Source organism: Pygoscelis adeliae, unplaced genomic scaffold (genome assembly GCF_000699105.1).
Source record: "Pygoscelis adeliae isolate BGI_AS28 unplaced genomic scaffold, ASM69910v1 Scaffold167, whole genome shotgun sequence".
NCBI lineage: Eukaryota > Metazoa > Chordata > Aves > Sphenisciformes > Spheniscidae > Pygoscelis > Pygoscelis adeliae.
In genome coordinates, this window is record NW_008825428.1 from 7,093,328 (window position 1) to 7,119,133 (window position 25,806).

The window sequence follows — 25,806 nt, forward strand, 5'->3', positions numbered from 1 at the left end:
TATTTACGTTCTGTAAAAGCGTTTGCATTTTTTAAAGGGCATTTCTTTACCATTCACGCTCTTTTATATCCTGTGTTGTGGCTGTAGGGTTTTGTTGTAATGACTGGTTATAATCACTGGCCTTTTACACCCAATAATATAACAACCATATAGCCCCAACTGAGTTCACATATTATTTTAATAACGCAACATCAGGACCATGGAAGACACTTGAATAGTCCCACAGAGAATGTACATGACATACATTTTTGCAGATCAGCTCTGAGAGCCTATTTGTCCTCATTAAATTATTGCAGATCGGAATGATTATATTGGTATTGGTGTAATTCATGGGAGGCACTGATGGAATAAGAGACCTCACTGCAGCATTTATCTAGAATTGTCAAGTCATAATGTTGGTTCTTGGCCTTGTTAGGCAAATACATGGCCAGACAACAGAAACCTCTATAAAGAGGACATGCAATATCATCGCTATTAATCACTACCCCGTGTATATTTTATGTAGCACCATAAAACAATTGATTATATGCCTTCTAAACAAAATCGCTAACTTAAAGGGCAAATTTCATCCACCAAAAAAGCACTTCAGGCGGCATTCCATGTAATGGTGTACAGTAAGTATCAGCTTGAAGAAAGTTGTATTTCACAAATATATTTGGATTCTTAAAAGTCAGTTAGTATGGAAAGAATAGGCTGGTCTTAGTGCCTACCTGGATTCCCAAAATGCTTTCACTGTTTTTAAAAATTTCTTAAAGAAACTAACTTGTCATGGAGTAAAATCAAAAGCATTCTCGTGGAAGACTACGTAGTAAAGATCGGAAACCAAAGAGAAGAACCTACGAACATTTCCACAATAAGCAGTATTTACAAGTTCTACAATATCTGTCTTGAGTATTTTTCATTATCTTCAACAAATGATATGGAAGAGGGAATGAATAATGTTATATCAAAGTTTAACGATGATTTGAAATTATTCAGAATAATGAAAAGTAAAGGTAAATGGAAAAGAGGTACAAGTTGATAAAACGAGAAAAGGAATTGAGTGTTGATAACAAAGTCACTTACTATGATAATTTTTATGATAAGTTGTAAATTTGTTATTACCTCTTAGGAAAAAAACAGAAATTAGAATCTCTTTTCAGTAGAAGCTAAAAGGATAACAAAACTTCTGGGATTATTGTAAAGGAATAAAGTATTAGGCCACTCACTATATAACTCTATGGTCGTTGAGCACCTTGAGTATTGCACAATGTTCACCCTATCTCAAAAACATACGACTAAACTAAAATTGAGCTAAAAACCTTGTACAAAGAAAGGCAACAAAGGTGATCAAAGGCATGAGACGCTTCCAAGAATAGCTCCAAGACTCTTCAGCTTAGTGGGCTATAGAAATCATGAATGGTATAAAGAACTTGAATAAGGAAACATTACTTATTGTTTCTCATAACGCAAGCTGTAAGGGAGCGCCCTTAAAAGTAATAGAAAAAACCCAAACTTTCTCAGACACCACATAAACTGTGAAGTCCATTATCTTTCGTAGATTAAGAGTGTTTCTGGAAGTCTCAGCAGAAGGACCATTGAACAGACATTTGTCAGTGAACATTACAGTTAAAGGACTTCTCAGTAAAGCAGGTGAATAATATTTCCTTTTTGCCCCTGAGCTAAAGACCATGACGGTGACTGTTCTTAAAAAGTTTATTTTGGAGGAAGGATTCCTAGGAGGGCCCGCTTCCAAGATGTTCCACACATCAAAGGCAGTTTATATTCCAACCAGCCAACGTAGGATGCTGTGGAAGCCAGCTGTATTAAAGGGTTATTGAAGATTGGATAGTGGTAAAAATTCACTAGAAGGCAGAAATCTTACGTTTTGTAGAAACTTCTGTTTTTCCAGATATTCTAAAGAACAAAAGCAAAGCTTTCAGGTTACAGAAGGTAACTCTAGGGCTGAAAATTCCCTCCGGATGCAACATTCCCACACAAGAAATTCGATTATACCTTCTACTTTCAAGTGTTTTTACCAGATTTTTTTTCTTTTTCAATGAAAAATGAACAATTTCTCATAAAAATTTCTCCTACTTTCATTATGGACATCTTAACGTATAGGGGATAAAAGATGATCCACATAAAGCAGTGAAGTGAGTAGAAGCAAATGCAGAGAAACCTCAACATTAAATTGGAAATAGAAAGGTTAATTCTTTACAAAAAAAAAAAAAATCCCATACATTAAGTGAATTTATCCCTTCACGTTAGCAATTCTTCACTTTTAGGGGGGAAAAAACCCAACACATTTATCACGACATTTTGTAAATAAGAAGTCAACTGTAAATCATCAATGTCATCTTGTATGGCACATTTCAGTTAGGACGATAACTGAGCGAGTACTGCTCTGCTGCCATTCAGAGTTTGTAAAACTGAAAGAAAAAAAAAAAAGTACTTGGGCTATGATAAAGAAATTATGAAACCCCTGAAAATTTCTATCTCCAAAGCAAACATTGCTTTGACAAGGGATTAATTCAAGCTACCAAGTGACCAATACTGTTTGACAATATTTTGAAATAGTGGTAGATTTTAACCATAACAACGATGGGATTAAATAAACTGACTCATTACTCTTACTCATTAGTAAAAGAAATCTGCAAACCACAACCTCTACAGCAGGACTTGACACTGATGTGGAGACACCTGCTCCACTGTACCTCTGCCAACAAAACACAATAGCAACAAAGCATTTAGAGCTGTTCCATTTGTAAAAGAAAAAGGAAAATGATTAGTTTTCTGTAAAGACTTTCAGGTACATCCAGGAAATCAGTCCATTCTTAATTATATCTATTCTGTCAGCTAAAAAATAGAGTAAAAATATCCTTAGAATTGGCAGAGTATTCCTCATTTTGTAATACTAGCATACAAGTGTACAGTAGCTAAATGATTTAGGATATATGACATACAGTTACAACATTTACAAAGGTTTGTACAAAAGAACATACTGTAAGATAACATGAACAAACATTGAAATCTTGATTCAGAGATCACAATCTAATTTATTTTTGAAAGGACAGTGACAACAATTTGCTTTATCTATGTTCTCTTCACTATATATTTTTAAAGACATTATGACACTTTATATCTCAAAAAGCTTTCCCTATAATATAAATAATGGTAATACAAAATACATGTATATATATATGACTTCTGTCTATGACATGCCAATGATATTAAATCAGAGTGTGCTTATCTTTGAAGAAAACCCATCTCTGTAAGAAACAGATACGACTTTCAAATATCCAAGTCCACAGAAGAAGTTAAAAAATCACTTACAAAATAAATCTTCTGAGCAAATCTTAACTTCATGAAACTCTTTGCCCTCTCACAGCTAGAGTGAACAGAGAACTCCAAGGATTCATCGTGCCTATAACCCAAAGACGTGCAGGGGCTCTGAGCACCCCTAACTCCTAAGATCTAAGGACTAACTTCACATTACAGGCCTGGGTTCCTATCTGCTTTTATCACCTGGCACAGTGACCAACTTAGCAAAGGGTGTAAACAAACCCTCAATTTTATTGAAGCACAAAACTATTCCTAAATCTGTATTTGAAAATAAGGAGGTGCTTGGATAGCCCACTGAACCTGGGATAGTACCAAGTAACACTGAAGTGGCAGACTTCACATGAAAAGCAAGTATTCACACCGACTCAGACGCTTGGGGAAGGATCGCCTCTTTGCACAGCAGTTCTGGCACTAGCAGCAACTCACAAAAAACCAAGCAAAGCCTTCAAAGTGAAAAGCAGTTTACAGAGAAGTCAAACCCGTTTCTTCTGCAAGTATGGAAGAGAAGAACATTGCTGCTCCAGAGACACATTTTGAAATTAGTTATGCTCACAAACTAGATAACTGCTCCCTAGATGCAAAGGGACGTGCGCGCACACACAGCCCTTTGCATACTTTAGATCATTGCCACTACTACATCAAGGTAAGTACATTTAGAAATTGAGTGTGTTTTAAAAAACATGCATTCTGAAATTAATATTGTTGTGCATTTTCATGCAAATGAAAAACTCGTGCATACTGAATATTCTCAGCAAATTTAAATGAACGAGCATCTTTTAAAACTATTTTCTTCAAAGAAAAGAATTGTGTATGTTTCTGAACTTATTAAAGAGTCTAACCATACATTAAATATACCATACATTTTCTGACCTCAGTCATAATTTTTCAATATTTCAATACTGAAGCCACTGGCATATACAAATTACTATATATGCTACCTATTTTAGTTTCAAATTGAAGAATTCTGTAATGTCGGAACAAATAAAAAGACCATATGCAAAAGTTTTATTTCATAAGACAAGTACCACAGGCTAACTCAAAGCAGTGTTTACTTTGTTTATGTCTCCTACTGGTTCAAAGGAAATAAACAAAATATCTTTCCCATTTACTGTCACTTTCACAGGAAATTATCTGTTATTTTTAACCTTACTTTCCTTGTAATGCCTTCACAAACAAGATGAGAAAAAGGAAATTCTCTTTTATTATTTCTTCCCCATGGAGAAACTTCTCTCCCCGGCTTTGCAAAAAACCCCACCAAATAAACACAAAACTAAACAAAGAAAACACAACAACTGCCCCGTCCCCCACCCACATACACAAAAAAAGAAAAGACAGTGGTACTTAAAAATGGATACAAATGACAAGGCTCAAGTCTGGCTACATAGTTTCACAGATATTTCAGAGATGTTGGGTTTTAACTGTTCACTAGGTTTCTGCATTTGTATTGGCCATGTCTAGATCAAAAACTCTACGAAGACTAAGAACGGTCGGAGCATTGGCTTTCATTTAGTACAACAGGAACTGTACTATAACCCTGTTGAGCTGTGTTGTAGTAACAGCCACCACCAATAAAAATAAACATAAATCATAATTTTCATTCAGAGCTCTCTCTGCCGTACAAAAGAACTGAGTTTTATCTTGACATTGAAATGCAAACCTTCTGGGAGACAGTTTTGTCTGGGAGACAGCTGTGTGTGAAAGCTCTACCTCCTCCAGTAGCAACAGCGTGGGTGGTGCTCTGCCGTCAGCTGGGAGAGACTGGTACCCACAAAAAGAGGGGAGGAGGGAAATAGGAGTAGTACTTTTGTCATTTCTGGAGACCCTTCCATGGCGTAAGTGGTAAGAAAGCTGCTACAACCCAAACGGCACTACTTTTAAAAGAGCTAAGCCTTCATCATGAAAAGAGGGCTGTCCCTTATGGCATTTGGTTCATTAGAAAGAACCAGAGCTTAGATACCCAACCGGCAGCCACAGAAGCAAACAAAGGTCAATAATGAAAATCAACAGGAATCAGATGAGGAAACCTGGTTTGCAGCCACAAATTGATGCTAACAATGAAAAATACCCTTATTTGTCATTTGGAAGCCACATACCACAGGATTCAGGGGCGGGTAGGTGTACAGAATAAGGGAAACTGATTTTATTTGCCCTCATAAACAATATTGAAATATTTACAAGAAAGCATTTTCAGTTATTCAGTAGCTAGGTACACAGGCTCCTCTGCAGTTTTAGGCACTTGGAGATAATATTTTTCTCAGTTATTGGTAAGAGTACGCCTGCAATGTAGCCTTTGTTCTGTTAATGATAACTGGATTTCTAGACACGTCACATGAAAAAGGCAGCACTCTTGAGACGCTTTACTAATGTGAGAATAAAACTGTCAGGTTGAAGTCAATAAAATTTTTAAAGAGTATTCACACTTCATATCCAGTGATTTCATGAGACACGGTGTGCAGCAGTCACTAATGCTTAGGTAATCAATACAGAATTATGAGACACTTATTTTTCTTTTATGGATATCTTTGTAATCAGTTCCCTGGCATTCTACCCAGTGCTCTGTGCAACGCTTTAGAGGAAAGACTCTTTACAGAGTGATTAAAGGAAAATACACCTACCTGCTCATATTTACGCAACTCTGGAAAATTGTTCTTGTGGAGAATTGCCAGATTTGCATGGGGGAAAAAAAAAAACATTTAAACCAAAATGTCGCAGCTTTGGTGTTCACAATAGGGAACAGAGGGATTACTGACCAGCTCACTACTTTCTCAAAAGTTGTGCGAGGTTTTTCTTTTAATTTGACAAATTTATGCAAGATTTGGCGTAGCTTAAATACAGGTTGAAATCTGCACGTGTTGTGCTTTATACAATGTTTACAAGATTCGTCACTTTAATGTTTGCAGAGTGTGCAGATGGCACTGTATTTTGGAGGTTGCTTGTTCCTAAATAACGTTCTAAAGTATACATTAAGACATTTATGAATAAACACACTTAGACTTTCTTTTAACTCCAAGCCGGGATTTGTTAACACAGCTCAGCATCACATAGGAGTCTTGTTCCTTTCTCCACCTTGTCTGCCCGATGAGATCATACCCAGGATGAAAGCAGATTTTGTTACTGTGTAGGGACTTACAGTTGCTATAATGACTCTCCTTCACCTTGTGCAACCTGTTTTGCAACAAAGAACTAATGCTAGTGATAAAAAGACACTGTCATCTGTGATTTGGAAAACAGAATACTACAAGGTCTTAGGGAAAAGAAGAAAGAATAATAATTTGGATCCTCGAAGATTACGGTCTTTGTCAAATGCATAGCATTTCACCAGGAACAACAATAAATTTGAAGCTTGATTTTCTTTTTCCAATAAATTAGTTCCACAATAATAATTCAAGGAATCTTCTAAGTAGAGAAAGATATGTTATAGCCTAGAACATGTATGTGTGGAACAACATAGCTTTTATATATAAGGATTACAAAAAAATTAGAGGAAATGAAGTTATTTTTACATATTGCTACACCAGATACTACTCCTCTTATAACCACTTTCTATTAGTGAACTGTACATTAAAATATTGCAACATCCCACATTAAAATACTGACAGTCACGGACAGTCAACAAAACTAAGACAACTTAATATGCAAGCCTGACACTTAAAGTAAGACTAGTGCTAAGAGAACAGCAATCCGATGGCACATAGCTGGCTGGGAAGTAATCCCATAAGCATTTCTATAGCATTCTCGGAAGCAGTCTGGGAAGGTGTAAGGTATGACAGTCAAGCAATACATTTAGGATAGTGATCTAGATAACTTTTTTCACCAGAGCAAAAGTGGAATCCATCCATCCACAGGATCAGGTGCGCACCTGCACCCATGCGCGTGTGCACAGAACACCTGCCCAGGACAGCACACGCCTCTACCGCTTGTGACTACTGGGAAGTCGAACGGATCAGTCACAACTAATCAGTAACAGGGTGCTTCTTAATTCATACAGTATTAAGAGAGAACTGCTTTGGTTTCGTTACATCAAAATGTTTAATTTCGCATTCTTAAATGGAAAACAAGACACTTTTCACACGGCGGGGTGGTGGTTCTGAATTACAACATCTCGATATTGCTTTCCCTCTTTAAATTGATTATAGCGCAGTATGCTGTGTGTTTGATTTGTAATCATAGATCAACAGCACAGAGACACATGGGGGTGGGAGGGGAAGAGAAGAGCGAGCACTAACCATTCATAAAATATAAAGTACAGCTTCATGTTTCAAAGAATACAACTTACACATGCACAAAACTCAGCCAAAGTTACACAAACAACAAGCTTGCTTCCAAAAACTTTATACAATTATAAATGCAACCTCAGCCATTTACAGACAGTCCATGGAAAAATTAATACGTTTTTAAATTTAAATTAAAATTATTAAATTATTAAGTTAAATCCCACCTCAGTATCAAGAATATTTTTAGTAACTATAGTAAACATCTCTGATTATATTAAGAAATTCTTGTGTAACAAGCTCAAGGTATGTTACAGTTTCAGAACTTAATGGCTTTTAATACCTATGGAATTTTTTATGTTTGGGCAGACACTTCAAAAAATCTATTCATAGATGTAACACATTTATTAATTTGTTGCTGTAGGTAACTAAATTGCTTAAAAGCTATTCCTACAAAAATACAAAGAAAATTTCCCACAGTGAATATACATAAATCATGTCAGTATACCTGTTTATAATACACGATATTTTTTCCACACAAGCCTTTCTTCTCAGGATTTTGACATTTGCTTGGTTAATGATTTGTAGATAAAGGGAAAAAAAGCCAGCTGCAGGAAGACAAACATATTGAGAGGATATATATTTGCATATGCAGTTACAAAAGAACAAAAAGGTACTTAGCCTAAGGTGTTCTGCACAACTTCTATTCTGATACAGTCCATTTTGATAACAGTCCTACATCCATCTGTTTTATTACTACTAAACATGGCACGCTCATTTATATTGAGCAGTCTGGTGGAGCTGCCTTAGACCAAAAAACCCAATAAAACCTCCTCTAAATCACTGTGAGCCATATCCTCAGCTATTTTGCTTCAATGATGCAAAATCTTTCTACAGAGGGAGGTTGATCTTACGACTTTTCTTTGTTCAAATTCTCACCGACTACAAAGGAAGTTTACTGCATGGAGAAATCACAGTGAAAATGATGGAAATTTCTAACCTAGTTAGGTAGAAGTTTTGAGATACAACAAAAGAACAGGCAGAAGAAGAGAGTATCATTTATTTCAGCTTGTCAAAATGGTTTCATTAAATTTTTTGTTATTCAAAGTAATGAAAGAAAGTTTGGGAGCATTAAGGTAAAAGGAGATACCTAATTCTTCCCTGCTCTTCCCAGAATAACGTTTGCAATCACTATACCAATATTATTGTATTTTTCACAGTATGTACATGTATATTTGTATCACATTTGCAATTATATACAGACAAAACCACACAAAGAATCATATTCAAAAGAAGATATAAGTTGCAAAGTATATATCATCTGCTCTATATTGTAGGGTTTTGTTTGGGTTTTTTCCTTTATTTCATTGCTTTTGTGGAAAAAAAATTTGCTCAGAAAACTTTTTCTTTGAGCTTAGGAACAACAGGACTGTGAAATGTTGACCTACGAAAGTGTCGCTGAAAGTTGGAGCAGATGAAGAGAAAAAAAAGAAAAAAATAATTAATTCTTATTTTCTTAGGAAAGATAAACCAATTTTAGCCAGCTATTAACTCAAGCTTTGATTCTACAAGTAATAAGAGACTGAAGTGGTAGGAAAATGGAAAAGTGAAAAGAAAGAAAAAAGCAAGCAAGAAAGACAATAAATCTACAGCTCTATTTTTTTCTGCAGTGCTTCTACATTTGGGAGGGGGGGAACAACACTAACAAAAAAAAAAACCCAACAAAAAAACTATACCTTATATTATAACATTTACCAGAATTACAGGCTTGGCTCTGAGAAAATATGAGTGAAGTGAGCAGAGAAAGCACTACAGTTAGAGGTGCAAGAATTAAGGGGGAATTAATGTGTATGTGTACACATAAAATATATAATGTGCATATGTTCCATAAAATAACTTACATTCTCAGTGAACAAGCTATGAAAACGTAGCAGTCCAAATTCTGCAGACAGCAAATTACAGAAAAGTCTCATGATTCCTTCCTGAACTGTTTGTGAATGCACACGTTCTTTCAAGGAGCAGAAATAATATCATGACTTAGCTAACCAACAGGGAACAAGCTAAAATTGAGGCTAATACTGAAAATATCAAATAATTTTATTCGAAACACAATCATTGAATATATTCAGTTGTGCCATATATTTATTTAGTGTTCTATTTTCCCTTTGAAATGACATATTAATCATCCATATTGTTGACATCTGTCATGGAAGTACTTTGGAGATAAGGGGAGAGATATTTTGCTCCCTTATCACTGGTATGGATCGCAGCCTCTTATCGTAAAAACATCTGTGTGACATTTTATAATGAGCTTTTCTGGTCTCCTTGGGGAGCCAACAGTCCTCAAATGTGCAATAATCACAATATTGCACATTATATAGCCTATACCCCTCATCTTTCTCTATACATTCTATTGTGTTTACAGTTATTGTGGGATGGAGACTACAGAGCTATGGAACCATATATCTCACTAATACTTAAGTATTACTGTAATAAACATGATTAATTTAATTATTTTTAAATATCTATATTTTATAACACATTAGACCTTAAGAAACATTAAATCGTATTTCACATATTACCTTTATCTATTACTAAAATATTCCTTAAATCTTATTTCTTTTTAATATTAATTTCATTTTCTCCAGCCTTTCATGAGTATTAACTCATGAATAGTGCCAAAAAATTCTCCACGACCATTCTGCCTCCAAAGCATTACCCTTTCTTTGAAGAGCTGTACAACAGGTGACCTTCATACAAACAAGACAGCCCATCTACTGGCTGTTTCCCATCCAGGACAGATTTTGCCTTTGGAAGGTTTCAGCGAGCCTGCTGCCTTGTTCAGCTGCTCTCTGTTGATCATGAACCTTCCCAGGGCTCTCTCTACCTGCTACTAATTCTTGTGGGGTTGCCACACCGAGAGAAACGCAAATCCTCTTGTAAAAGCTCCAATTATATGAGTCTTAGCCAGAGCTTCTTTATGAACGCTGTCACCAGCTCAGAGCACAGAGCACGCATCTTTTTGTGAAATAAGCTCACTAAAACAACAACAACAGACATGAATTTCAAATTCCATATTTGTTTGGTTTTTGTTTTTTTTAACTCTAAGCTTAGCCAGTGACTTTGATGAGAGAGATCAGATCTTATATGCAAGCCGCTGAACAAAAAGACTGGTCCTTATTTGATTATTTGTATGGATTTCATCTGCATTATGATAGGTGTAGAAGAGAAAGCGACTGGAAGATCCAAATGAAAACACCAAATGTCTAGATTATAACTGTTCATTCTGTTCAGAAAAACACTTATGTAAATCTCAAAGACTAGAAAACTCCATCTTCAGAGCAACCAACAGTCTCTATCTATTTAGTGATAATAGCAGCTGCTGATTCATGGCAATTGTCTTTTTGCAGCAGATTGGTTTGGAAACAAGTGTTCAATAGCAAAATAAAAGCATATGACTGATCTTTCAACTCTATTCACTGAGGATGTATTATGTTCCTTTATTGTTAGGCATACGACGAGGCAAAGACAATGCATTATAATAGTAGAAAAGAAAACTGGAGATTAATAAAGTACACTTATCATCACTCACTTTCCATTTATAATTAATCATCCAACCATAATAACAAAGCCTAAATTTTCCATCTTGCTATTTCATTAGTATTGAAGTACAAGGAAAACAAGATTTAAGTTTCAAGAAGTTAGGTCCAAAGAGAGATCAAGCAATTTCTAAGTAATACAGCATTTTAGGCCTATGTTTTAAAACAATTCAAATTTATTCATATTATCTGTCTTTGCTTCCTTGATGTCAATTCATTACATTTCTCTTTGGTTATTAACCATGCTATAATTTCTGTACTCTTGTCCTTATATCAAAGATTACAGATACTGGGCATGAAACTCTCTTTTATTTCTATTTGGGGAACAAAGATCTTTACTGGGGATTTTTAGGAAAAAGCCCCATGCACCTTTGGAAAGTAAGGCATGTTTCCCTGCTAGTCCTCTATGAACCTACATGTGATCTCCTTGTAGTATTCACTACACATATACCTAGAATTAAACATATTGTTTCTTGTACAAAATACAGTAACTCATTTTTATAAGCACTTTATTTTCCCACTTTAGCAGAAAAACATCCTGTAAGATGGAGTGGGAAATAAAATGGGTTTCTAATTTTATTACTACTCTTTTTAGAACTCTATATTCTTGAAAATACTGGGTCTGAAAGCCTTTCATTCATGGGAATCTCTGGGACAGATTCTGGCATACTTTGTCACAGTTGATACGTGATAGCAAAAGACATTTCTTTAATTTCAGCAGTCTGACTGCATATTAAGGCAGAATTTACTGCAAGCATATGAAAAAATGGTGTTTTTTCCTTCCACCTCTATTCAGTCAAGAAACATCTGTTGCTATCCACTACAACATAAAAAGAAATTAAATACTAGCATAGGACTGATTTCTGCTCGGCTCTTCTGTAAGGATGCAAGAGGAGAAGCAGGCGAATATTGCATTTTTCCATTGTTCCTTTTTCATCTCAGGTGATGAAAGGCATCACCATCATTTCTCTCTCAAAGGTTATTCAATATTCTCATTTCCACTAACTGAGCCTGTGGAAAAGGACTCGGACAAACTACTGAAACGAAGGGACAGACATAGAGACTCTACAGGAAAAAAAATGATACTGCTTGGAGTTTTGTTCTACAAGAGTATGGAGAGGGGAAAAAAGCAGAAATGATGAGTCTACTTTCAACTCAATTGGCCTAATACTTTCTTCTTTCTAGCTCGTTCAGTCTCTAAACCTTCTCACCGCAAAATTCTGAACCCAAGAAATGGTTTCCAGTCAAAAAGATCTAAGAAAGATGCTACTTTTTGCAACTGAACTGCCTCCTTCATGGAATGTGAAGTGAGATCAAAGCAAACCTAGGACCTTTCTGGCTTTTCCAGAGCATCCTGTCAAAGGTAACAAAAACAGCAGGTAGTGTAATATCTCGGGGGGGGGGGGGGGAAGAGAAAGAAAAAAAGGAGAGGAAAAAAGAGAAAGAAAAAAGGAAAAAAAAAAGCTATGTGAGCCACGTAGACTGAAGTTAAATACTAAACCATTTTCATGATAAATAACACAGCACAAAGTTAGCAAAAACTGTTAACCAATTTCAATTACATTAAATTTTAATTGACTAATTAGGTAAAAGAGATGCAGAAAAGTGTGCCTATTTTGTGCTTTTGTGTTTTCTTATCATAAAAATTGCCATGGGTAAAGTAATAATAATAAAAAAGGATCCTATTGCAGTTAAACACTGAATTTAAAAGGAGTTTGTAACTAGTATGGTGTTCTTTTAGTCTACATTGCCTTATTCCACATTACTTTATCCATCAGGGCTGAAAAGTCTTTTTTTTATTTGTCCAATGACAAATGAAATAGAATAGAATATAGATGATAGAATTCAACAAAACTTTTTTGAAGGTGTGTTTTTCTCCCCTAAATTGTTTTCTCCTGGCACAAAAGTGAAAGACTGTAAACTCCTTTCAAAAGATCACTAGAAGTTAAAATATAAAACAGAATAACAATTCCTCTCCTCTGTTATTTTCAAGAGGGAATTCACAGGCATGACAACTCAAAATGAATACACTTCTTAAGCAGGTTATCACAAACTTCTCCACAAAAAAATACATAAAGGAATTATGAAAGTGATGTGTAGATAAACTAGATATCCCAAGTTTCCCTATTAAATGTGCTCCGTCTGTTTTGGGCACGGCTTCTGTATTCTCTCAGTGTTGTCTATTTATTTACAAAAAAAAAAGTCACACAAGATTGGATGACAGCAGAATTTTTCCTACTTACTACAAGTTTAGCATTGAGCTATTAACAGAAAATTCGAAACTTCAGGATGAAAACCTCTCTTTTAAGAACTGCAGGCACTAATGCATTTTTAACGGGTGAAATTCACTTGTGTATGGAACACCAGTCAAAGGACACAAACACCAATCTGTACATGCTATGAATCTAATTTTTACCTTGAGGACAAAAGCTCAGGTCCAGATAGTCTGAATTCTATTTACGCTCCTGAGACCTTCGGTTCTGGAGGCTTACAGGCAGTCAATAGAGAAACAAAGATGAAGTGGGGACCTGGGTGAAATTTAGGTCATCTGGCTTTGCACTTAAAATCCCAGTTTTGCAAGCTGCTGTGAGCCACCTTGATGACTGAGAGCTCTGACAGAATGGAACAAGCCCAAGGACAAGGCCGTCTCAGCAACATGTAGGCAAGTAATCCACCACAGAAATGAAATCTTCCCTAATCAAATACTTTGTATTAATCTATGGAGAGAGAACACTTGACTGGGTGGTAAAGTTACTTTCACCACACTGCTTGCCTATCTTCACCATCAATACCTTTTAAGGATTACTCAATGACATAGCCATACAATATCTAAAAAATGCCCAGCGATCTGCCACACAATGTGCATATAGTTTTGAAGCAAATTATATTAATTAAGTCTCCAATTTTAATATAATTTATATAATACGCTTTTAAGGTCAAAGATTATACCACAATGTTTCATAGACCTTGTTTAAATTTATTTTTTTTTTAATTGTACAACTCCAGTCATTTCAAACAGTAAAAAAAAAATATAAATTAAAGCAACCAGGATTTACCCCACGATACCTTTTCTATGCTAAAATACACTTAAAACAAAGGGATTCACTCCCAGTATTTTTCATAGCTAGGAAATTATATGAACCCAACTCATTCAATTTAAATGACTTATGGAAAAATACGAATCTGTGGAAGTATGTCCAGTTCCTTTTTCCCACTGAATTTGGTACACCTCTCATATCAATGGCAGAGCTCTCATTTTCAGCCTAGTGCCTAAAACAATTACCAACCTAGGAACAAAAACTTCTTACCCTAAATCAAAATGTAATTTTAGGGAAATAAATTCCATATTTAAGAAAGGAAACACTCTTGTTAGATTTATCTGTACATTTATGTTTAAGCAGAGTTACTGTCCAGCATGGACTTAACTGGGCAGGACACTAGTATGGTCTTGATGGAAATAGTTCTTCAAATATTGGGCAAGGAAGGAGACCAAAGGAAAACAACCAAATTTATTGCATGACAGTGTAATATATTAACACGCATTTAAATCAAATACAGATAACTACAAAAAGGCAACTCGCAGATGCATATTCACATAGATGGGCAAGAGTGCTCAGTAGTGGTCAGAAAAGGCCAGATCAGGCAGACAGGAGCTTGGGTTCTTCTTGGTAACTGTGAGGCTTCAAAGGAGAGTTGACCTCAGCTCAGCTGTGCTTCAAAAGGAAAAGCAATGAGGCACATCTCCTCTAAAGCTACAAATCACCTTAACAGAGCTGGATCAGCATGATGTTCCTCTGAACCCCCCCAAGCACTTGGAAAGCTAGAAGGGAGGTCTAATTCTTCTTTGGCCCCTTCCAACCAGATGAAAGAAACTACCTGAGTAATCCTGAAATATCTAAAACTTTTTTTTTTTTTGTCACATTCTTCTAGAGATGTAACAGTGTAACGTCATCAGGCTCGGGAGTTCTGTTCAGCAAGTCATTATCCAAGTCAGGAAGAGATCCTGACCTTTCAATCCTATGTTCCCTCATATTTTCCATGTGCGAATTAGAAAGGCATGTTTTAAAATGAAGAGAAAGAACTACTGTCTGAAGTCAGAAATGGACACAATTTCTACCCTTTTCAGAAACAGAGTGATACAGTTGTTCACCTCCAGGGAATACCATCTGAGGATACACAGCACAATCACAGATACATTAAGTCAAGCACAAGCTATTCCCTTGCTTGATACCCCTCAGAGCTGACATTTAAATTTAAAAGACTGCATAATCCAAAAAACCTTCCAGTGACTGTCAATTCTGACTAGAAACTCATTTTTTTAAGGATACACATCTTTTGTGTAGTACAGTGATGCTGATTAGAGTTATCAGATGACTAACGAAATCATGTCAAATGCACAATTTAAATAAAATTAACTAGAGAGCCCAAGATTAACTATTTGTGAATGACTATGAGAAACTCTTATCCAGATTTATCAGTTCCACAGTCAGTCCCCACTTAACTTACTAATGGGGATGGGGGGGCGGGGAGGGGGGTAAAGGGAGGAAACAAAACAAAACAAACAATCTATTGCCCACCTGTTTGTTTTTCTTTTCTCTGACATCTGGATAGGCCCAAAGAACTAGCGTATGTCTCCCCTCCAGCTTTTATTACATCCCACCCCACAGGCAAATGATGGTTTGTGACATTCTCCTCTTCCACTGTTATGCTGCTGACACTAAGCTGTATCACTCTCATGATCATTCCCTTTCAAATATATTCCCAGTCCTATAAAATTCAAATATCTGTGTCCATTAATTCTTTATGTGTAAATGCCTGGCATACATTAAAAAAAACCTATGCATAAACCGTCCAAAAGACTGTTTTGTTATGGGTTTTTGTTATGCAATCTACCTGGAAATTGTTACCCATAAATTTAGAGACAGCATGAGAAACATTTTCCTCTTACGGGAAAAGTCTTTACTTATCAGAAATATTCAGTGTCCTGGATTGCCAACTAATCCTTGGAGTCATAAAAGCAACCCATTCAACTATATTTTGCCATGAGTGAAGACTGAAAAAGTTCAGAATTCTGTTTTGAAAGGAAAAGTTCGCAACAAGCCATTTCAAATTTCCTTTGATATTCTACAAATACCAGCTCATTTCTGCAATGAAGCAGCATTTTGCTCACAATACAAAAAACATATGCAACTACTCAAAGGGTCTGAAGTCAGAACTGCCATATGCAGTCCTCTTTTTTTCCTCTCCAGAGTAAAAGAAGTCCAGAGTAAAGAAGGTAAAACCACAACTTACAGAAGCATAAGCACAGGACTAGCTGTGTGCTAATAGTGAGTCCAACATATCCACAACAACTTTACTGTGCAGTAAAATTGACACCTGCATATTGAATCCAGCACCATCGCAACTCCTTAGACTTGCCAGTCTCAACCTGCAAACCCAGACCACACTGAATTAGCAACTATGTGCCAACGCACTTGCAATAAGCCAGAAGCATCAGGCTCACCGTACAAATGCTGCACCGATTAGAAATGTGAGAATCTTATGCCATATCAATAAAGACATGAAAGCCAATGGGCACAGCTGGGATTTAAGCAGACTCACACTTCACCAGAGCAAATTTCCACCCTGTCTGTTAAATAGGTCAAGGAGTAGAAGCTCCATCCCTGCTTGTTCCTCAGTTTTCATCTTGCATTATTTCGTCTAAATTTAAAGTTCTTGAACAGTCTTGCATCAAGTACCAAATGTAAGTATTTGTTGGATCCGCTGGCAATGAATCATTGGCAATACTCCTATGGAAATCAGTGCGATAAAGTGAAGACTGTTTATTGGGACTCCCCAAATTTAAATATATTCTTAAAAATACAATCTCTCATAATCCTCACAGAAGAGAGAAGTCATCAGAGGGCATTTCATTAAGCAGATAGTGTATGACTAGAGACAGTCTCTGCTGAAAACAAAAAGCTATACAAACATAATTCAAAACAGTAGAAGGCATTAATTCTTTACACAGACATTCTGAGTTCATCCCCTCACTTACAAACGCCTATAATGGCATCCTCGCTTGAGAACTGACAGTACGGAATAGCCCCGTCTCCTGTTAACAGAGAACAATCATCGTACATAGCTGTCCTCAACCCAAATAACGAAGAGTATCACACCTTCTCCTATATTGACACTCAACTTCACCAGTCACAGACGGCTTTTAAGCAATACATTTGTCACCCTTTGCTACGCTACCTACTAGGTAATCTGGCACTTCAGATCTTTGGATTTCTTTGTTTCAGGAGTCTCCGCTAAACTATATCCATGTTGCTATTATGCTACCAGACAACAATGTTATTCTCTTTGACTTCACTGGAACCGCAGTCTGAACATGCAAAACAGTCTGGGCCTGAGAATCTTTTGTTCCCATTAGTTTTTATTTATTCGTTTTCCACCAGGCAATAGAACAGGTAACAACTATAGCTGTATCAGCTAAAAGTAAGGAGCAACTTAGTACCACTATCAAATCAACATTTAAATTATTTCAGGAGCTACAATCTTTGTAATAATCATAAAACGTATATTATAATAAAATGTAAACTGTATCCTATAATAAAAAGTGTAGTTACCGTAATTCATAAACTCTATCATTTTGATTACCATATTTTCTTACGCTGGGTATCTGTTATATTGAATTACCTTTTTATCAAAACCTTATACTATCAACCATGCTGTGTGCGGGTAGTACAGAGATGTGACAGATCACTAAGGAAAGAATTTACATCTATGTAGGTGAAAGTATGTGAGCATTATACGTTATACCTACACTAAATAGCATGCGTACATACATACATCTCAAATACATAAGTATTTACACATATCCTCATGACAAATAACTAAAATTGCCTGTTTTTCTCACCCGATAATTATTGCCACTGAAAATTAAGAGAACTGCACATGAGAAACAAGCATCTGAACACAGAACACAATACCCTTTTTTACTTGATGTCTCTGTCTAGTGAAGATTTTGCCACTTATGCAACCAAATCTCAGGTTTAATTTAAAGTACTGTCAATTAAGATTGAACATAATATCCTATCTATAACTGAAAATTAAAGACAACATAGGTAATGCCCCCATTATATCTTAGCCCTTGTTTGGCAATAATGCTTCTTAAATAACAAATCGTGTACACCTGCCTATAAGATAGCAACCACACCGATCTTGTCCTAGTGAAAAAAGTTGGCAGCCATATGAAATCATCACAGTTATTTTTCTGCTTATTCAATATAAAAACAATTAGAGACATTATAATCTCATTTCTCCATTATTCCGTCAAAAATAGGCACATTTGGAAACTCTCCAATTTTGAAGTTGCCCTGTTTGCAATATTTCTTTAAAATAATGGGATTGGGCCATACGCAAGTTTAACCAGAGACTAAAATAAACCAAACTTACAAGAAGGAGAGCCAGTACTCCGGAAGAACAGCTGTTCCAAGCGGCATTTAAGGCTTCTATGAAATTCATTGCAAGAACCCAGCAATTTGAGAAAATTAGAAATGGAAGAAATAAATGGCTATAAAGAAACATTTTAGCAATAATTGGTAATCAACTGCTGGAATTCATGATTTAAATTTTCACACTGCAAATTGCACAGCACAGTTTTACACAGTTAGCTAGTAGAGAATGACGAGACCTTTTAATGTACTTTATTAACCATTTATTAACAAAATGTGTAAAAAAATTACTTCAGACTTGATGAGTTATTAACATGATTTCAGATTTGCACAGCTTTCATTATTTATGAGCTACCAAACCAACTCAATCTTTCAGTAAATTTTGAGAAGATAAAAATAAATTTATACTATTTATATAAAATATATTAAATTTATATTTACTTATAAAATGTATTAAATTTAGTTACTTATAAAATATGTAAATATATATTTATTTATAAAATCTTAATGTAAATGTTTTCAGGCTGCTGTGTAACCGCTGGAAACCACCCAGAACAACAGGCTTCATTTATATTAAAGACGCACAAAGACTAAAAAGGTTGATCTAGCAAGAATGATGCACACAATTCCTTGAAGGGTAGCTATTTTATTTAGGTTTTTTATTTATTTATTTACTTATTTATTTAGCCTCTCCTGGGAAAGCAGGGTGAAATGTGGCCCTGTCAAATTGTGGGAACAGTGAAATTAACAAAACTTCGTATGTACTTTCATGTTCTTTAGAATTATGAAAAAAAAGTATCTTTCAGAAAAGGAATCATCTAAAATGGTAAGTCCTACTGGTTTACGCAAGAGGAGTTTACTTATAGGAGTTAGGCTCCCAAGTTAAATTTAAAAATCAAGATCCACATCCTTAGAGAACTAAATCTTATGTGTTTAAATCACCTCTGAATAAGGCATGTAAGTTACTTCCATTGAAGCACAGGTAGCCTTTTTAAAATGTAACCTTCTTGTGCCCAAAAGCAATAGCTTAGTGCAATACCTGCTCTTAATTCCTGTTTCAGAAGAGGTTAGAAAACACCAAATATTTTTACCCATGAAGGTACATACAGAAATATGTGCGTACATAGAATAGGGCGATTCATAAAAAGTTTTGAAAAATTCTTCCCGAGTTGTGCTTTTCCAGCCAATAGTCTATAAAATAAAAGAAAGCATTATGAAAAATCTTAAAGTCTACATTTGAAAAGACTGTAAAGATTCATACTTTATACATGAAACTGTCCCTGGTATTTCAATGCTGATGTTTCAGACATTTTTAGGAAGACAGCTGATATGCATAAGTTTAAAACAAAAACGTTTAAGTCCGTTAAAGTTACCTAGTTATAAAAATGACAGATCTAAGAAATGACAAGAACAACTCTGTCCTATGTCAGGAGAAGGGGTAATTTTCTTGAGATTAAAACTTGTTTTAAGACATACAGCATATTCTATTTGAAGAGATGATTTTAACTGCAGTACTAGGCATTCACTAATAATTAGCTATGCTTTTTCCACACCATATCTTGTCCACTAAATTGGATTAAAGAAATTTATTAAGACATTAATTGAACATAATTTCAATGAACTGATTAATGAAATAATTAAACAATGGTTTAAAATGGTGAGGCAACAACTTCCAAAGTTTACTCTTGAACTCTATAAGGTTGTGATGGTACTTTCTTCTTACAGGTCTGCCTTTTGCCCTTTATATTTACACAGCACGGTCATGAAACAAACATCTTTGAGGACCTGAAACACCTCTCCGCTGAAGGTTGCTACCTACAGAGTGAACAGCTAGCTGCACGCATCCATCTGGGTAACCACTGGTCATTTGGCATACAGACACATTGACATCAGAGAAATCGGACTGATACTGAAAAGTTTGAGAAGTTGGCTTTATAGTTCTAAAATTTTACTAGGTAACTGTGGTGTGTATGGGGTTTCTTTTTAAATTATACTTAAGCTAGTAACACCTCTGGAGTAGATTTGCTTTTGTCTAGACAAAATGCCTTATGCCACCAATTACTTCATCTGATTAGATCAGATTTTACTATGGCACTTTATGGTACCAAAATACCTTTACCAGACTTTGCATAATCACTTTTTTCTTTCTTTTTAAGTACACCTATACCAGGGAAATTTTGCTATCCATCTATATTTTAATACAGTTAGAATCTCAGTGTAGACAGTGTCTCATTATGCAGAATATGTTTATATTATGCTTTCCTCTCTCTCCTGAAAATATGCCAATGTTTATTTCTTTTCTTTCCGGTTCATTCTTTGTCAGACTTCAGAAACTTTCTTCAGTAGATGTCAAGTTTGGATAAATATTTTTTCAGAAAAAAACCCAACCGTTCTATTAAATATTTGATATGCAACCCCTCCCATATATGAATAACTATTATTTTGTGTGTCTCCATTGACTTGAACAAACGAAGCATATTAGTGGTCACTTTAGAGTAGCTGGGTACATATGTCACTGTTGGCAGGGTAACTTCATTAAGATACAAAGACAGGAACTCCATTCATGGAAAATGTCCATCACACTCAGTGGTACTCAGCAAGGGTTTCCACTGTCACAGATTTTGTGCAATGGTGTTCTGTCCAGCTACCTTGGAAGACATATACAGTTATACGCATCTTGCTACAAAATGACAGGTTACAGTCATGATGCCTCATGCAGTTACTCAGAGCTGTGCCTGAAACGGTGCTTCCTTTCCTTAAGGTCAGATCATCACGGTCACGTGTCTGGGGAAGACTTTGGTCTTTGCTCTTCCCACTCAGGTGGGGTTTACACAATACGGTCCTGAAAGATCAGAGTTAGAGCTAAAGGACCTGATGACTCCAAATGACACCATAAAGCAGCAGGGTAGATGGAGTTTCAAACCCAGAAGCAGTAAGCAGTTGCTGTGAAACATCATTACTAATCTCTAATCATCATTACTGATGTCAGTTACGTTACTTGGGCAGTATCGACTCAAGTATGTCTGACATTTTAGGTGGGTTGCTGAGTTAAATAATTCTTATCTTAATCAAGTAGGACATTGCCTTGAACTTGTTCAAGTTGTAATGGTCCTCTGCTACAGATTCACCCTTATCACCAGGCTGAAACGAAAACATTGGAGAAGGATTGTGGCATTTTACAAACAACATGCAAAAGTTTTTGTTTTCATTGCAATACAGAGCAAATACAATTTTGGATCCTTCTCAGCTGCAGCAATGGTGCAATGCTCATCTCTAGACCAACCCTATGGAAGAAGCTGCTTTCAGAATCTTAATGGTAGGTAAAATTATGGGGGTTTTGTTGTTGTTTTTTTTTGTTTTGGGGTTTTTTGTTTTATTCTTTACTTAAAATTTCTCAAGCCTCACTTTCTCAAAAGCCTAACACATTGTCTCACCTTGAAATCACCTGGTTAAAATCCTGTGCATAGAGGTAAGTAGATTTTGAAATGCTTCATCAGATATAAAACTCAAAGAGCTCCTACTTCCATATGGCACACACAAAGGCCAGCTGTATACTAGTGGATGTCACTGAGATTTTGTTCAAGTGAAAAAGGATGCCCATCTACAGAAGCTTATTATGAAAGAAAAATGTACTATTACTAGTCCAAGTCTCTGCAGCTATTAATAAAAGCTAAGGGTCTAGCATTCATAATTATGTCGACAAATATGAACTACTTGAAAACACTACATTGCTGAAACTTCTTCAGGTGTTCCTCGCTGCTTTTAATGATCATTTTAGCTAGAGCTTCTAATTTAAAAATCCCCCTTTGAAATATTCAGGAAAGAGCAGAGGCTTCCATTACAATTTAGTTGAAGACAAATTGCTGATGACTAGAAGATAAGCAGTGTGTCACACTTGTTAGCCCTTAATGCACAGAAAACATACTTTTTCAAATATAAAATGCAGTATTTAATTAACAAATTTAGATAAGCCCAAAATGTGGAATGTACTTCAGTACTGCTGGAGAACACTGTTCTGATAGTGTTGCAGTAGCATGCGTAGTTAATGTATTCACAGCATGCAAAACTCTTATATACCTCTGGGATACAGATTACGGTTTGCAGAGATTTTGTTTTTTCCCCTCTCTCCAAACAAGAAGGTTATATGTTTAATTTTTATTGAAAGCACTGTCGAATTGTCTCTCTGCTGGTTTTCTCTAAAAACCTATAAAATGTTAGCCACTAGAATTAAGGAACCCAATTCTTACTGGGATTCCCATCCAGATCTCTCACTGACCCTCAAGTCAAATTAGAAGTTTCAAGACATTTTTGACAATGAGCAGATTAAATTTATGGATTACAGTTTCAGAACTCTATTCCTTTACTATAAACACGTAGGCTATTGTCCAGCTTGGGTTTTTTATTTCTTTGTTTTTGCAATCTGTGCAATAAAAAAAAGCATCATTACAGGTATCTCTAATTCAAACCAGGTAGAGTTCACATTCTCACAGAACTGCTATGGTATCTGTACGCAGAAAAAAGCACATGCTTGTGTGCCTACGTATGAATGAGCCTTCTAAAAGAGGTATAAGAGAGCACAGCCCATTTCAAACAGAAAAAATATATTTTCACAAAAAAAAAAAGAAGTAACCTTTACTTACTGAATAGGCTTCAATTTAGTATTTCCACTCAGGGTGGGGTACATGGGGGGAGTGGAGAAGAGGGAAATCACACAGCAAAAATACCTAAATATTATGTGCTAGCTTACAACCTTTCAACATTTGTATCTTTGCTAATGATAGTTTCATTACACCAGGTGCCTGTCTCCCTCAGTCATCCTTCTACTCTCTGAAGGAAGTGACATGACCATGAAAAGATCAAGAGAGAAAAGACAGAATGCTATGAATTGCGCAAAACTGCAGGGATGATATTAAAAATAAAACTGTTGAGGCATCCCAGCTGATGGGATGTCATAAAACCCAGAACTAAATCCTTACTCGTTGTCCTTAAGAGCAGCACATGCAGCCCCAATTAAAAGTCCTACATCTGTGGCAATTGTAAGTTAACACTTCCTTTTTGCCATTCTCTCCCCTTCAGAACTCGTTAACGCACTGCTGTTACTCCTCTCCTGCGGATCCTCTTTTATTATCACAACATACAAAATAACTGCCTTATCTGCAAAGTCTTATTTTTTTTCTTCCTTCTTCTGACAATTTTTTTTATATACTTCTACAGTTTACAAGATTTTACTATGAGTACCGTAGATTCACTTCTAACTGTCTATAAAGAACGTACTTATTTCTTCACTGGAGTTTCTACATAATCCAGATTACAAATTACAAATGCATTAATCTGCTTGTTTCTTTCCTCTGTTAGCTATCAGACCTAATCCTTCTTAGGATAAGTTAAATCACTCTAAAGGCTCCAGGGACTATATTACTTAGCCACTGACTACAAAACTGACCAAACTGCATGAAGAGCTCTTCATGTAGACATATAGAATTTTGTGTTTATGCCGGACCTTCTATTTGAGTGTTTTCACCTGTAAATTTGTTTTTTTTTTTTCTTCTACGAAAGCAAAAATTGTTATTCTTATTGATGTAGTCCTCTTCCCAGCCTGAAAGTTCTGCATATTTCACTGACCTTTTTATGCCCCTACTTTGTTTACTGAGTCTTCTACACATAGCATCTTCTACCACACAGCATCGCTGGTTAATGTGAGAAAACATCTTCTCATTGGCTCTGCTTTCAGTGTAGAAGGATTTACGCAAAAGATTCCAATGCTACAAATACCTGTGCTCTAAGTCCAACGGCCCTCCAGCATTTACGTCTTTGGAAGGCAGTAATCAGCATCTCATATGTCACTTATCTGAATTTGAGGGAACAGAAAGAGAAGTTTTATAATGGTATTCATGCTAATTATTTGCTTCAGTGATAGGACTTACAACCATAGCTTTTTAATAAGGTGTATCAAAAATTATATTGCAACAGGAGACAAGTCATTAAAGAAGCTGCTACTGAAAGACCAAACACTGAAGAATTCCTTCTCTTAAGAAGACTCACCATGAACTGTTCAGTGTCTCCTTAAGCAGTGTCTGAAGTCCTTCTGAATTTTAAAATAGAATGCTTTTTCCATTATATAAACTGCACCAATAAACATTTTTGCTCATGAACAGAATGCCAAACATCAATTATTGCAAACGTTCATTTGAATTTCGCCCCCTCCTACAGTTTTTGCCTTTTCTTTCAGGTTTGTGGAATCTAACAGCAATTTTCCCTGAGCGCAGCTACTGTGGTAAATTATTGAAGATTCAAAGTGAAGAGAGAGTTTCTCAACACATTAGAATTAATTCTGAAGTCAGTAAAATTACAGTACCGTATACCACTTAAAATCTGGTACAGGTGTCTTAAGTGTTTACCTACAATTTTTTATGTCTTTGGAATATTTTTTTTTAATTGAAAGTGAATAGTATAAAATTGTTAAGGCTGTCATAATTTTTTAAATGGCTGGAACTTGCAACTCTGCAACCAAACTACAACTAGTAGATTATTGGAATATATTAAAAAACTAAGAATTCAAGATCAGATAGTTTTATGACGTGCTTCCTATTACCACTTATTTCTCTCTCTCAGCTAACATAAAATGCATTTATAAACAAAATAATTACTAGACTTAGAAATACCAAACATTAATATCTATCACAGACATCCTATACATTAAATGTTTCTATCTTTTGGGTTTCAGTTGCACAACAGCTAGAACCATCCCTGACTCATTCCTCCTCTCCGGCATGAAATATTATGGACCCTTTTGGTTGGGATGTTATGCTCAGTGCTGAACAATACTTAGCACATAAATACAAAATCTACCATGGTTTTCCCCACAAAGATAAATGGAGAAAAGGGAAATGGAGAAAGGGGGATGAAAAAGGGAATGAAAGACTGCAGTTACTTCTCTTAATATAAACTGGCAAATGCTCAAAGTACCACTCCGAGATTTCAGATACACTATTAGAATGTAACAAAACAATAAATTTTCTACAATTAGAAAGAATGCCAGTAAAAAAGCATGATTTTGATTGCATAACAAATATAATTGTAAGCTTAAGCCTCAAAAATACACAACATTGCTCTTTCACACACACAAACATTTTTCCGTATGTTATTACTTGTAGTTAGTTTCTCAGTAAGATGTCTCCCTGAATGCACATTTGTATACATTTGTATTTTGCCACAAAAAGTGACTCTTATTTT